Below are 13,154 nucleotides of genomic sequence, written 5' to 3'. Positions count from 1 at the left end.
CTCATATCCTTATATGATATTGTTGATTTTATTTTTCAAATTTTGTTTGTCCGTTTTATGTATGACCAGAAACATCAGCTTTTTAAGCCAAAAATTGAATTTTTGCCTTTTTCTGACTACCATTTCCGTAAAATCTAATATTTTTACAAAATTGATCGATTAAGGACTATGTTTTGATGTTTATTAGTTTTCGATATTGAGGTGGCGCCGCGAAACGCTTTAATAACAAGTAAGAACGGCCGTTATCGGAATTCGGTTCGAAACTTTAATAAAAAACCCTTGAAGAACATAAGATTGGGCATTACCGGTTTGTGGAGGCTAGGCCTAAGAGTAAGTTTTCTTTTTTTTGGAAACGCAAAATTCAAATTAACAACCAATTCGATAGACACTTCTGACTTAAAATTTGAAGAAAAACAGAAATGGGGGCTACTAATATATATGGGGTTTATGCCGAAACGTGGACCTATACTGTCTGATTTTTTGCAATGTCCTGTAACCTTAGCGAAGAATAATTTCAACATCACAAAAATAGTTAGTACCGTTCTACGAAGGCTTCTAGCGAGAAATTTTTGGAGGAAAGTTTTGTAACTACAACGACGCCTAAATACCAAATTGATGTCATTTCGGTTGAAAAATTTGTTTATACTTTCAAAATACCGAAAATCGTGGAGCAATACCAACAAATTTTAGGTGGAAAGTTGTACAACCCCAAACGAAGACTAAATACCAAATTTCAGCAGTTATTGATTGGACCGATATAGCCCATTTTCAATACCAACCATTCTAGGAGTAATAGAATCTTCTGTACCAAATTATAGATCTCTATCTTAAAATTTGCGAGTTGTATCTTGATTTCAACAGACGGACATTGTTAAATCGACTTAGAATTTTATGCTGATCAAGAATATATATACTTTATAGGGTGTTACTATATTCCGATGTGTTACAAACGGAATGACAAAGTTAATTATACCCTTCATATTATGGTGGAGGGTACACAAACAGGGTTTCATTTGCCACACAACTCCTTGATATTTTTCAACAAAAAATTGAGAAAGCAGATTAAGTTATGCTCATTCTGATGAAGAAAACATCTATCACAAATGTTTTCTTGGACAAAAATCATGAAAATGGGTTTTATTGGGCTTTCAACTGGATGTCACCCCTTAAAGCTCTTGAAGGACTCTAAAATGTTGGCTTACTTCCATTTTTAAACCTGGTCATGAATTTTCTTATGTTTTGTATTGCCTCTTCATTTTCACATATTTTAAAAGCTTAAACATTTTTTCACAGGGAAGAGTTCCTTCCAGAATATACTCGTGCAAAAAACCGGCAAAACCGACAAATACTTTATATCTTGTATTTTGTTGCCTTTTTTTAAAAAGGAAAGAAAAGTTAAAGTACAATTCACACGAAACAATATAGGTATTAATTTTACTTCATATTTATATTCTGTAGTTGAGTATTATATCCGAACGAATGCTCTTTCTAAAGAATATGTTAGGAAAACCCAACAGATTAGCCTATATGGGTCCAAATATAGGAAAAAGTTAAAATTATTACATTATTAAATTACACTCGGAGTCGAACCGGAGTCGGAGTCGGAGCCGGAGTCGTGAAAAAAAATTGGTCTAGAGTCGGAGTCGGAGTCGACCCAAAAATACCTCGACTCCGAAACCCTGATTTTATGGCGAACAAATTTCTAGAATATTTTTCTAGAATATTATAGGAGATCTTAAAGATTTGTGGAAAAAGGGACCAAAAGGACCCCTTTTATGTCTTGCACGAGGGTCAATTTTTTAAGAAAAATATTCCTCGCATTCTTGTCAGTATAGTTACCAAAGACATTATACACCTAAAGTGCAAGGAATCCAAGTGATCTTAACTCAAATATTTCCAAAACTGTAGAAATGGCGGAAGCTTGCAACCCTATTTTAGTTTCTTGGTTTTTTGGCAAAATTGATACCGATATTTTCTTGGTATGTAATGCAAATAGAGATTTCTTTTCTTTGGTAACTTATAGTGAAATTTAGCAGAGAACATTTTTGTAGTTAGTAGCATAGTAAACTTGATGGCGAACAAATTTGAAGAATATTTTGATCCGATAAGATCACATTTTATAGGAGGAGGGACCAAAAAGACCCCTTAAATGACCGCCTGAGGGTTAAATAATATCAAAAATGTAATCAGCGGCCGGAAAAACATAAGAACCAAAGGTTAGGTCAAAATCCATGCATTTTTAGAGTTTTGGCCAGGTTTTTCGGAAAATCAGACACTGTGCATAGGCCGAACTAAGAAAAGATCTCCAATTCTCTCTATTTGTTGCTTCGCTTTCTGGAATACCGCCCCTTTTCATCTCATCATCCACTTGTTTGCGCCATCTATTCCTTGGCCTGCCCATTCTGCGTGCACCGCCAAGCTGTCCGTGTTTATACGCCTTTTTAGCGGGTTCATCATCGCTCATTCTTATGATATGGCCTAGCCAACGCAATCGATGCATCTCGATACGTTTAACAATATTGATGTGGTTGTATAGCAGATACAGCTCGTGGTTCATGCGACGTCGATATTCACCGTCAACGCAAATTGGTCCGTAGATCTTTTGAAGAATTTTTCTCTCAAACACACCAAGCACTGCCATGTCTGCTTGCGCAAGTACCCAGGCTTCGGAGCCATACATCATCACGGGTAGTATCAGTGTTTTGTAGAGCATTATTTTTGTTAGGGCGACGTAGTGGAAAGAAGATACCAAGGAACAGTCCTGACCGGTTTTAACATGGCAAAGCCCAGGATTTATCTTGGTCCCTCTTTCATCTCAAGTGGACACTGACCTCCCTGTAGTGTCACCTGGGGAACTGTCTTTAGCACCCGTTAAAGGTAGTGAGCTAACATGTGCCGCGCGTTCACCCATAAGAACGTTAAAAACTTGGGTTTAGGAAATCTCTCCCATAGAGAAGCTAGACAAAAATACACTCATGTATTTTCAAATAGATTTGAACTGCTGGCAGACAACTCTGATATGTCATTATGTCAAGAAGCTGTTACTGCTCTTAAAAACGAAAATGTTACATGCTGTTTATCCATATGCTAAAGTAGCTAGAGTAAACAAAAAACCGTGAAAGAGAGGCAGCTAACGCCGCAAGAAATATGCAAGATTATAAAGATGCGATTAATGATGGTGAGATTCATAAGTCACAAAACGGCAGTGCCCTTACAATTTACACATAGTTACAGAATTGGAAAGTGTTATGTCAAAACTTTCCGAGGAATTAAAAAGCTTGCATCAATTCGGTCCAAATACATTATCTGCACAACAATTGGATATCATTAAAAAGTTAACGCAAAAACAAGAAGGTCAAATTATTGATATAGACACATACATTATAAAGACGAATCTACAACATCAAAATAAGGCTTCCGCACAAGGAAGCATATAATAATTAATCTTTTTTCTTTTTTAACACAAACTAAAAACTTAAACAAAACAACTAAATAATCATGTGTATATTACAATATAATATTCAAAGCATTAAACAAAAAAGAAAATAGGGACATCATTGAGATGTTCCTCCATGAAAATAAAATTGATATCGCTGCCTTATCGGAGACTTGGGTTAGCAATAACGCTAGCACAAGCTTTGCAGCATACAATTTTATAAATAAGGGTAGAAACGATGGCTACGGAGGTGCTGCTATCCTCATCAAAAGAAATAATAATACAGTGTTATTGCGTTTGATTCTACAATTGAAGCTATTGGCGTCTCAACAATAAATTTAAAAAGAAATATTAACGTTATTGCGGAATATGTCCCCCCTAATCAACCAAGAATTAGATGCAAAAACATAATCAAAACCATATTCGAAAAAGCAACTAGTTTGCCTGGTGTAACACTTATTGCAGGAGATTTTAATGCCAAGGTAACCTCCTGGGGCAACAGAATTACTGATGCACAGGGTAATATAAGCTCTGTTCCTTTACGTTCAAGAATCTTCAAGTTTTACAACTTTTTACTCGAAAAGCGTTCCTTTACTTCTGACACCATACAATTCATATGAGAGCAGTTTACAACTTTTACTATTTTTGCCGGTTTTACCATTTTCAAAAGTAAAGGAACAGACCAATAGTTTCTGATTTTATGAATATTTATGATATCATATGTCTCAACAATGGTCAACCCACTTTTACCCTATTCGGCTATTGATTTGACCTTTATTAACGGTTTGGATTATCAATCACATTGGAGAACCTACCACACAAAGATTACAAAAAGTAACCACATCCCTATACTAATTGATTTTTTCAACATCAGCGGAAATTCCGGCAAATCCAAAAAGGTTAGAATGTCAAAAGTTCTAACTGAAATTAACACTATGGATATAGTATATAGTATAGTATATATCAAACAGATAGTTCAAAACAATACAATTAATATCGATGCACGAAATAGGTATATACCTAAGCCATGGTGAAATGCTGTAATTAAAAATTTGTATCAAATGCGGTTGGCAGCAAGAAGAAAATACGAACACACGAAATGCTTCAATGATGCAATTGATTTGGATAAAATTGAACGAAAGTGGTACAAAACTGTTGAAAAGAAAAATAGGACAAATTTTAGGTCATACCTTTACAATCTTAACAATGTCGACAATAGCAAGGAAATGTGGAAGATGATTAATAATACCAAAAATTTGATAAAGAGAAGCCGATTAATAACAGCCGGAATGATAATCAAAAGGAGGACTACTTGGACTTTATTTCCAGTCATTATAACTCCAGTACAGTAGCAGCACCTATCGTTTTTGGTAACATTCTAAGTGAGCGGCCCAAGCTGAATTCTAATGATTTTGACTGTTTTGTTAGTAGCAGACGACCATCTTCTGCTCCAGGCCCTGATGGTGTTACATATAGTATGATGAAAAGTTTGGATGAAACACAAAGGCAGAAATATTTTGGAATGTTGATAAATATCTGGGAGAGTGGTCATTTTCCAGATGATTGGAGAAGAATAAAAATTTCACCAATTCCCAAACGTGGCAAGAATCCCGGTTTAGTTGAGGATTATAGACCAATAGCCTTAATGTGTTCATACCAAAAGATTTTGGAAAGTTCAATAACAAACATAATTTTGGATTTTGCTGAGAGGAACCACATTTTACCTGACAGGTCATATGCTTTTCGGCCAGGAAGATCAACTTCAATGTGTTTCAATGATCTTATTAACTCAATTGAGCTATATCGTAATCAAGGAAAGAAAGTTATAGGTGCCTGTGTGGATGTCGAAAAGGCATTCGATAAAACTGATTTATCTAAATAAGCCAGAATTATATTTACTAAGGGTTTTAACACTCATGTCATCAAGTGGGTAGTAGATGGAATGAAATCAAGGCAGATTGAGCTGGGAAACAGCTCCAGAATAGTTGCTAATGGTCTTCCGCAAGGCTCAGCCCATTACTTTTCAACATCTATACTGCACAAATTCACAACATTGCCAACGATAGTATCAGTATTTTTAAATTTGCGGATGATGTATTCCTGTTAAGTCACTGTAATACCCTGGCACAATCTAAGCTGTCACTCATTGATGCTCTTCAAAAAATGCAGCATAGCTGTAAACAACTTAACCTATGCTTTAATATGAGCAAAGTTACTGTGATTCATTTTTGTGTGAGGCCCAAAGATCTGGATATCGACATCAATGGTACGCCAATTTGCCAAACAAATAATATTAAGTACCTAGGCGTTTCTATTTCACGTAGGGGGTCATCTAAGTTTCACATAGAAGAGGCAATATCAGGGGTTGATAAAGCTTGTAATTTTTTAATTAACTTTTATAAATCGTTTGCCAGGTCAATGATAGAATATGGATCGGCTGCATTTTCTAATCTTACTAAAACGGCTGAAAAAAGAATAAAGACATGTGTCGTTTTTAGAGTTTTGACCAGGTTTTTCGGAAAATCGGACACTGTGCGCTGGTTTGAATCGATGTGTGAGAGCTCGCATTGTCATGATGCAGAATGATTCGTCTTCTCTTGTTCGTTTTAGGGATTTCTCAGAAGACTTTAGGCTAACAAATTTTAGTGTTCCATTTAGAATGAACTGTCCAATATTTCTGAAGGCATATAGACGCCAGACGGTCAGTTTTGCTGAAGAAACAGGCGATCATTTGCTTCGAAGTGATTCTTAAATGAACAACTTTGGTTGTATTTGGCTCTCTTTCGAAGACCTAAACGGTCGATTTCTGTTTTGTTTCGGTCTTGTAAGCGTAGATTTAAGATTCGTCGTCTGTGAAGAGCCTATAAACTTCGTTTGAAGCACAACGGTTTTATTCACAATTTCTAACAATAAAAATCCATTTTTGCGGCCAGGTGTTCGTGCTTGGTGGAAGAAATGTCCAAGGATACCTTTATCTCACGGTATATAACATGGCGATGTATACTCCGTTCACACACAGCTTATTTATTTTTCTGGCACAACGGCCAATTTTGGGCGACTTCACGTCCTTCTTTTTTTGCTAGTATCGGCCACGATTGAATTCATTAATCCAGTTTTTCATTGCGATATATGATGTCCCTTTATCGACATACGAAGTAAATTCCATTTTTTCAAGTCACTGTAAAGAACACAACACAGTGACTTCAAAAAAATGGAATTTATTTCTGAAAATTTTTGTCCGCTCATTTTTCACAACTTTCGACGTGGATAATCACGGCAAGAGTGCATCGATCAAATTAAATCTTTGTATGTTGATAAAGGGCGATCATATTGCATTATGAAATACTGGTTTAATAAACTGTCCTGAGTACGTTTAGGCTAAAAACTGTCAAACTTTCCAATGGAAATGTCAAATGGCGTCTGGCAACACGACGTGTTGCCTAGGCCAGATAATTTTCGTGCAACCCTCGTACCAGTACATTTTTGGACACATTGCATTGGGGCTGTACCAAAACGTGGACTATATAACCGATTTTCAATAGCAAAAGTTCTGTTGTATATGTAATAAGTTCTAATATATTAGTTGAGATATCTTAAGAAGAAAATAATTGTTTATTTGTATATTTGCTAACAGTATTAACCGAATGTGAGGTAATTTGCAAACAATGGTGGTTGTGTCTCTGACTAGGCGTTTACATAAGACAATTTGTACATACAATTTGCACATACATTTGGCTTTTGTCTCCCAGCTGTCCATCGTTTTTTCACAGACAGTATAGATAATACATTTTTGTCATTTTTTTTAATAAGTGAGATAACTTTACAACTGTTTTTGCACTTCTCGGGCGCCTACTTTACACAGGCAAGTTGTGCGTTTTTGACAACCAATATATAAACTCAACTGTACTGTCATATGTAAACGCAGAGTTACATAACGTACTTATTTTGGGCCTAAAGATCCGACCACGACCATTTTTTAAATGTGTTATACCTACAAAATTACTGAACCGATTTTCTCCCTTATGCCTTAATGTTGGCCAAAATTACTAATGTATAGGATTGAAAACTTATTTACGAGACAGTGGCGGCTGTGTCTCCGACCTTATGTACACGTTTTTAAATACGTTAGAACTGCAAAACTATATACAGGTCCACCGGTAAATATATACTACATTATTAACAAAGCATCGGATTGAAAATTCAAAAGCAGACAATGGTGGTTGTGTCTCCGACTTTGCGTACAGACCTAAAGAGCCGACAACGCCCACTATTTAAATATGTTGTACCTATATGACTATTGAACTGATTTTCATAAAACTTGCAGATTACAGATCAAATTTCAATTAATATGAGGTACAAAATTGCTATTTTTGTAAAGTATATGTTTAGAAGACGAGAAATCACAACCGTTTCGCTTGGCTTTGTATAAAATTCAAATTTTATTGATTTTAAAATGAATCTTAAAAACTAAGCTACAAAATAATTCTTAGCCTATCTTCCCTTATTCTATGCACTTATCACTATAAGAACCTGCTCCCTTGCTGAGTGTATTATCGTTTGAGCGAGCAATGCCTTTATTCTCATAAAAATAAATTATTTTGAAAAAAAAAAAAATATATATATATATATATATATATATATATATATATATATATATATATATATATACATATATATAATTATTCTAGGTCATCGCACAAATGACATGCTTCATCCAATAGCCAGAACCGCTCCACCATCGATGGATTGCGTTGATCGTTCTTCTTTTACATTTGGTCACCTTGGCTGACGTACCTGTTCTCGCTGGCCACCTTCTTGGAAATCTTTCATGCTCAGAATATCTTTCCGTCGTTGTACTTCTCCTTACTCTCTTCATTGTCGTCAGCTCGTCAGTTTTTCACTTCCGTCGTTCCTTATTATCTTCGCCCTTGTCATCTTCCACTGAAGTGTCTTACACAACATGATTGTTTCCATTTTTTGTACGGACACATTGGGTTTTATGATAACTTGATGTTAATTTATGACATCCTACTCTAGATGATCTATGTGATTCATTAAGAAACTTCTCTACGTCGTACTTCGTAACTTTATCCTTCTCCGCAATCGTTTCCTCTTTCTCTTTAGGTATTTCTTCGACTTCATACAGTTTTTGCTCTATATTAAATGTACCTTCCATATTCCTCAGGTATCAGTGCTTCATCCGCTCCGTCAAGGTTGCATTCGATTTATTCCTCATATCGAGGACTTGCCGGCGGGAACGCTTCCTGGGAAGAATCAACAGCTTTATTTATTTTATATAATTGATGAAATTGCAGCAATCGTTCCATTTGCATCTGCCTTTTGCTCCAACATTATTCGTTGTCCTTCAGAAAAGGCATCCATGCGAAGTCGCATCATCGCAAACATTGTGTCAATTTGTGTCTCCATGGTTGAGTTCTCTTTTTTGTACTTCATATATTTCTTATTTTATTTTATTATTATATTTCATATTTGGGAATTGTGTCCTCTTTTCAAAGTTTTTATCTTTTTTAGTTTGGGACTTTTATAGTCCTTATTTCAAAAGTTCCTTATCTTTAAAACTTGTATTTCGAATTTTGCGTTTTTAATTGTTGTCTTTATTTTTGTTTCTTTGTTTTTGCATTTTTTTTTGTTTTGTATTCCTTTTATCTTCCCTTTACTCGGCGCATTTTTTAAATTATATTTGTAAGTATTTTTCTCCTTCTTCTTTGTGATATTCTTGATATTTTGGTTTTTTTTTTTGCTTATTTTTGTTTTTCTCTTCGATGGATCACTGTAGTCCTTTTTTAACTTTTTATATTTACATGCACTGTGGGTCTTTTTGGGCTTAGTACTTCCCTTCCTTTTTAGAGAAGAACCGCTCCGTTTTTTAAGTGTATTTTTTAATTTTGTATTAGTTTTGTTCTGTGGCCATTCGAAGGACCATCTTAAAAGACGAGAACTCAAACAAAACCGTTTCGTTTGGCTGTGTATTAAATTCTGATTTTACAGAGATTAAAATTAACTAAGTTACAAAATAAAATTGCCTATCTTCTCTTATTCTATGCACAGGATAAGATTTGCACAATGGAATTTCAGAACGCTCTATAAATCTGGGAAATTTGCTGAACTGTCAAAAGAATGTGATCGATTGAATATCAGTGTATGTGGTCTCAGCGAAGTCGGATGGAATGGATGTGGCGAGGTGCGCAATAGAAAAGGTGATATACTACTGTACTCCGGAATGCCGAACCAAGATGATAACCACATAAGAGGCGTAGGGATATTTTTGACAAGGTCATCTCAAAAAGCCCTCGTAGACCTGAAGGCAATATCGGAAAGGATTATTAGTGCCAACTTAAGAACTAAGTGTAATATAATTACTGTAATACAGTGCTACGGTCCCACAGAAGAAAGCGATCTAATAGAAAAAGAGTCATTTTACAGTCAGTTGAGCAACCTACTTTCCCATATACCAAAGAATAATGTTGTACTCCTGTTCGGAGATTTTAATGCTCAATTGGGATGTGACAATGATGGGTACGAGAGTGTCTTAGGATCGCACGCACTTGGAAATCGCAACACTAATGGCGAACTACTTATAGAACTGTGCTGTAAAACTACGTGGAGAGCTCCCTCTGGCAATTATGAGAACCAAATTGACCATATTTGTATATCAAAAAAGTGGAGCAGTATGCTATGTGATGTACGCAACAAAAGAAGTGCAGAAATCGGAAGTGACCACTATCTCGTTTTAGCAGGGGTAAAACTATCCCAGCAGAAAAATAAGAATGTCGACTCACAAAGAAAAACCTTTAATATCGAGAAACTACAAAACAGCACAACCAAAAATATGTTCATAGACAGAGTATGTAATATCAACATAAACTCCCTTGATACACTAGAAGAGAAATGGAAACGATTTAAGGACAACGTAACGGAAATATGCACGACAGTTTTAGGATTGAAGCGAAAACAACAAGATGCCGATTGGATAACGAGTGAAACATGGGAACTAATTGAAGAAAGGAAAATCGTCAAGGGCAAAATGCTTTCTGCAAATGCTGACGACAAGTTGGAACTATTCAGAGAGAAGCACAAACAGTTATCCAAAGATATTAAAAAGGATGTAAAAAAGGACAAAAAGTCTTACTATGGTAGAATGGGGAATGAGGCTCAGAGGCTCAGGCTCAGCTGCTAACAAGGGGAACTCAAAAGAACTCTATAAAATTATAAGGAAATTGAGTGGCAAGGATACAATATAAGTAACACGCCTGTAGAAGATGAAACAGGGTCTCTCGCGACATCAAAAGACGAACAAACAAACGTTTGGAAAAGACATTTTAAAAAAACGCTGAACATCAGCCAAAACCACCAAGCACAATTCCTCATCTCAAAAATACATCCCACAAACGCAGAGGTAAAAACAGATAATCCTTCAATTGCTGAAAAAGAAGAAGCGATTAATACCATAAAACCCGGTAAAGCCCCAGGCAACGGCGGTATTCCAGCAGAATGCTTTAAAGTCGGTAGCAATATAATGGCTGAAAAACTACGCCAGTTATTCAAACAGATATGGGAGGAGGAAACTATCCCACAAGACTGGAAAGAATCAATTATAGTGAAACTTCCTAAAAAGGGAAACAGAACAAAATGTGGCAACTGGAGAGGCATATTCTTACTGCCATCAACACTACAAATTTTCAACAAAATACTTTTAAATAGAATAGCCGAACCATTAGAACAATTGTTGCGAAAAAAACCAAGCTGGTTTTCGAGCAAGGAATTCATGCATCGACCACATATGCGCAACAAGAATCATAATCGAACAATCTATAGAGTATAACGCATGTTTATATCTAGCATTTGTGGACTATGAAAAAGCGTTCGATGCCCTAATCAGAAAATACATATGGAGCTCACTTCTATCAAAAGGAATACCCAAGAAACTAGTGACACTTATAGAAAACAGCTATAATGGTACGACTTCCAGAGTGTTGCACGAAGGAGTCCTCAGCGAAGCGTTTTTTACAACCAGCGGAGTGCGACAAGGCTGCACATTATCACCGCTATTATTTGTCACAGTTCTTGACGCATCTAGACTCAACACCATCTGGTCTGAATTGCTATTTGTTCGATAAACTTGGGGATCTGGATTATGCAGACGATGCCGTGCTACTTACAGCAACATACTCAGATATGCAAAACAAGTTACTCAACCTGTCACAGGAATCATTGAAAGTTGGTCTGAAAATAAACTGCGGCAAAACAAGAACTATGAGGATAAATGGCAACAATAGCAACCCGTTTATGATATATGGAGAAATAATACAGAATGTGGACCGTTTTGAATATCTTGGTAGCATTTTATCAACAAAAGGAGGTACCACGGAGGACGTTGATAACCCTATTAGAAAAGCCCAAGGAACGTTTGCGTCGCTGAAAAACATTTGGTAATCTGAGACATTAAATATAAAAACAAAAATTAATATCTTCAATTGCGTTAAATCTACGCTACTGTATGGATCCGAGACATGGCTTACCAATACCACAATAACCAATAAACTTCAAGTATTTATAAACAGATGCCTTCGCAACATATTCAGCCCAATTATGAACGGCATCTCACCGTGAGTTTTCTCTTTCTCGCCTCCTCCCCTATTATAAACATCATATCGCCGTGAGTGCTGTTATGTTCTCACTCTTCCCTTATTATAAACAACAAGAGGGTAAGCAAAACTCACGTTCGTGAAAAAATTAGCTATTACAAATGTAAAAAAAGTGAGAAAAAGAGGCAAATTTGTGCTGAAATTTCTCACTACCGAAATCAAAGTGAGTTGAACAAAAAAATTTAAGTGTGGTCATTTATTTAAAAAAATACGAATATTTTGTATATGTAATGATAATTAATTGTATTTTAGGTTGAAAGCAACAAAAAATAATTAGAAATTTTTTATGTTTTGAGGTTATTGTTGACCTTTGGACGCTTTTTTCTTTGGTTTTAATTTTGGCTGAGGTCAACTTAAGAATAAAAATTTTTTTGTTTTTATTCTTATAAAAAGAAAGAAATATCATTGTTATTATAAATTTCTACCATATTGTTTATAGTTGCATAAAACAAATGTTCTTGTTTTTGAAAGCCAATCCCTGAGGATGACCATCAAAGATGGTTGAAATATTGGAAATGGAATAGATTCTACCTTATTGTGATAAGAGTTTCTTTATATTTTTAATCGCAATATGTTTTCGACAAAAACAAATATTAGGACATTTACCGCTAACATTTTTTCAGAGTTCTTTACGAATTCGGTCTGAATCTCTGAATTCTTTCAGAATTTGGTACGAAATTGGGTCTAACTTCAGTTCCAAGAATGGGATGTAACTATCCACTGAAGTTAAATGACTAGGTTTGGCATCGCACCTTTAAAAGACGAAGAGTGCTATGCATGGTGCTATCAACATTTGCCCTATAAGAATTTAGACGACTGCAATATCCCGAGTATAGTTGAGCAAAAACTACTCTGGTTTGTGGTGGACATTATTCACACTATATTTGTTTACATTAGAAACTGCGACTATGTGAAAGCTATACAAACCTACCTGAAATGCTTGTTGAGCAAGGGGTTCTCTCCTGTACTGTTGGGCTTTCCTCTCTAGAAAGTGAAGATCATTCTTGATGGACCTAGTGTGTCGGGCCAACCTACTAGATGGTGATTGGGAT

At 35.7% G+C, this 13,154-nt stretch overlaps 1 protein-coding gene and 1 pseudogene across 2 annotated transcripts in view; both read right to left on the bottom strand.

Annotated features, from left to right (window-relative positions):
* LOC141401625 (uncharacterized) overlaps positions 1 to 8,266 on the bottom strand; it is a 34,967-nt pseudogene extending 26,701 nt beyond the window's left edge.
* LOC141403907 (limbic system-associated membrane protein) overlaps positions 1 to 13,154 on the bottom strand; it is a 122,813-nt gene that overhangs the window by 44,928 nt on the left and 64,731 nt on the right. The window lies entirely within an intron of this gene.

This window comes from Musca autumnalis, unplaced genomic scaffold, assembly GCF_047663935.1.
Source record: "Musca autumnalis isolate F117 unplaced genomic scaffold, ASM4766393v1 scaffold_4, whole genome shotgun sequence".
Classification (NCBI taxonomy): domain Eukaryota; kingdom Metazoa; phylum Arthropoda; class Insecta; order Diptera; family Muscidae; genus Musca; species Musca autumnalis.
This window is presented reverse-complemented; position numbering and strand designations above follow the sequence as displayed.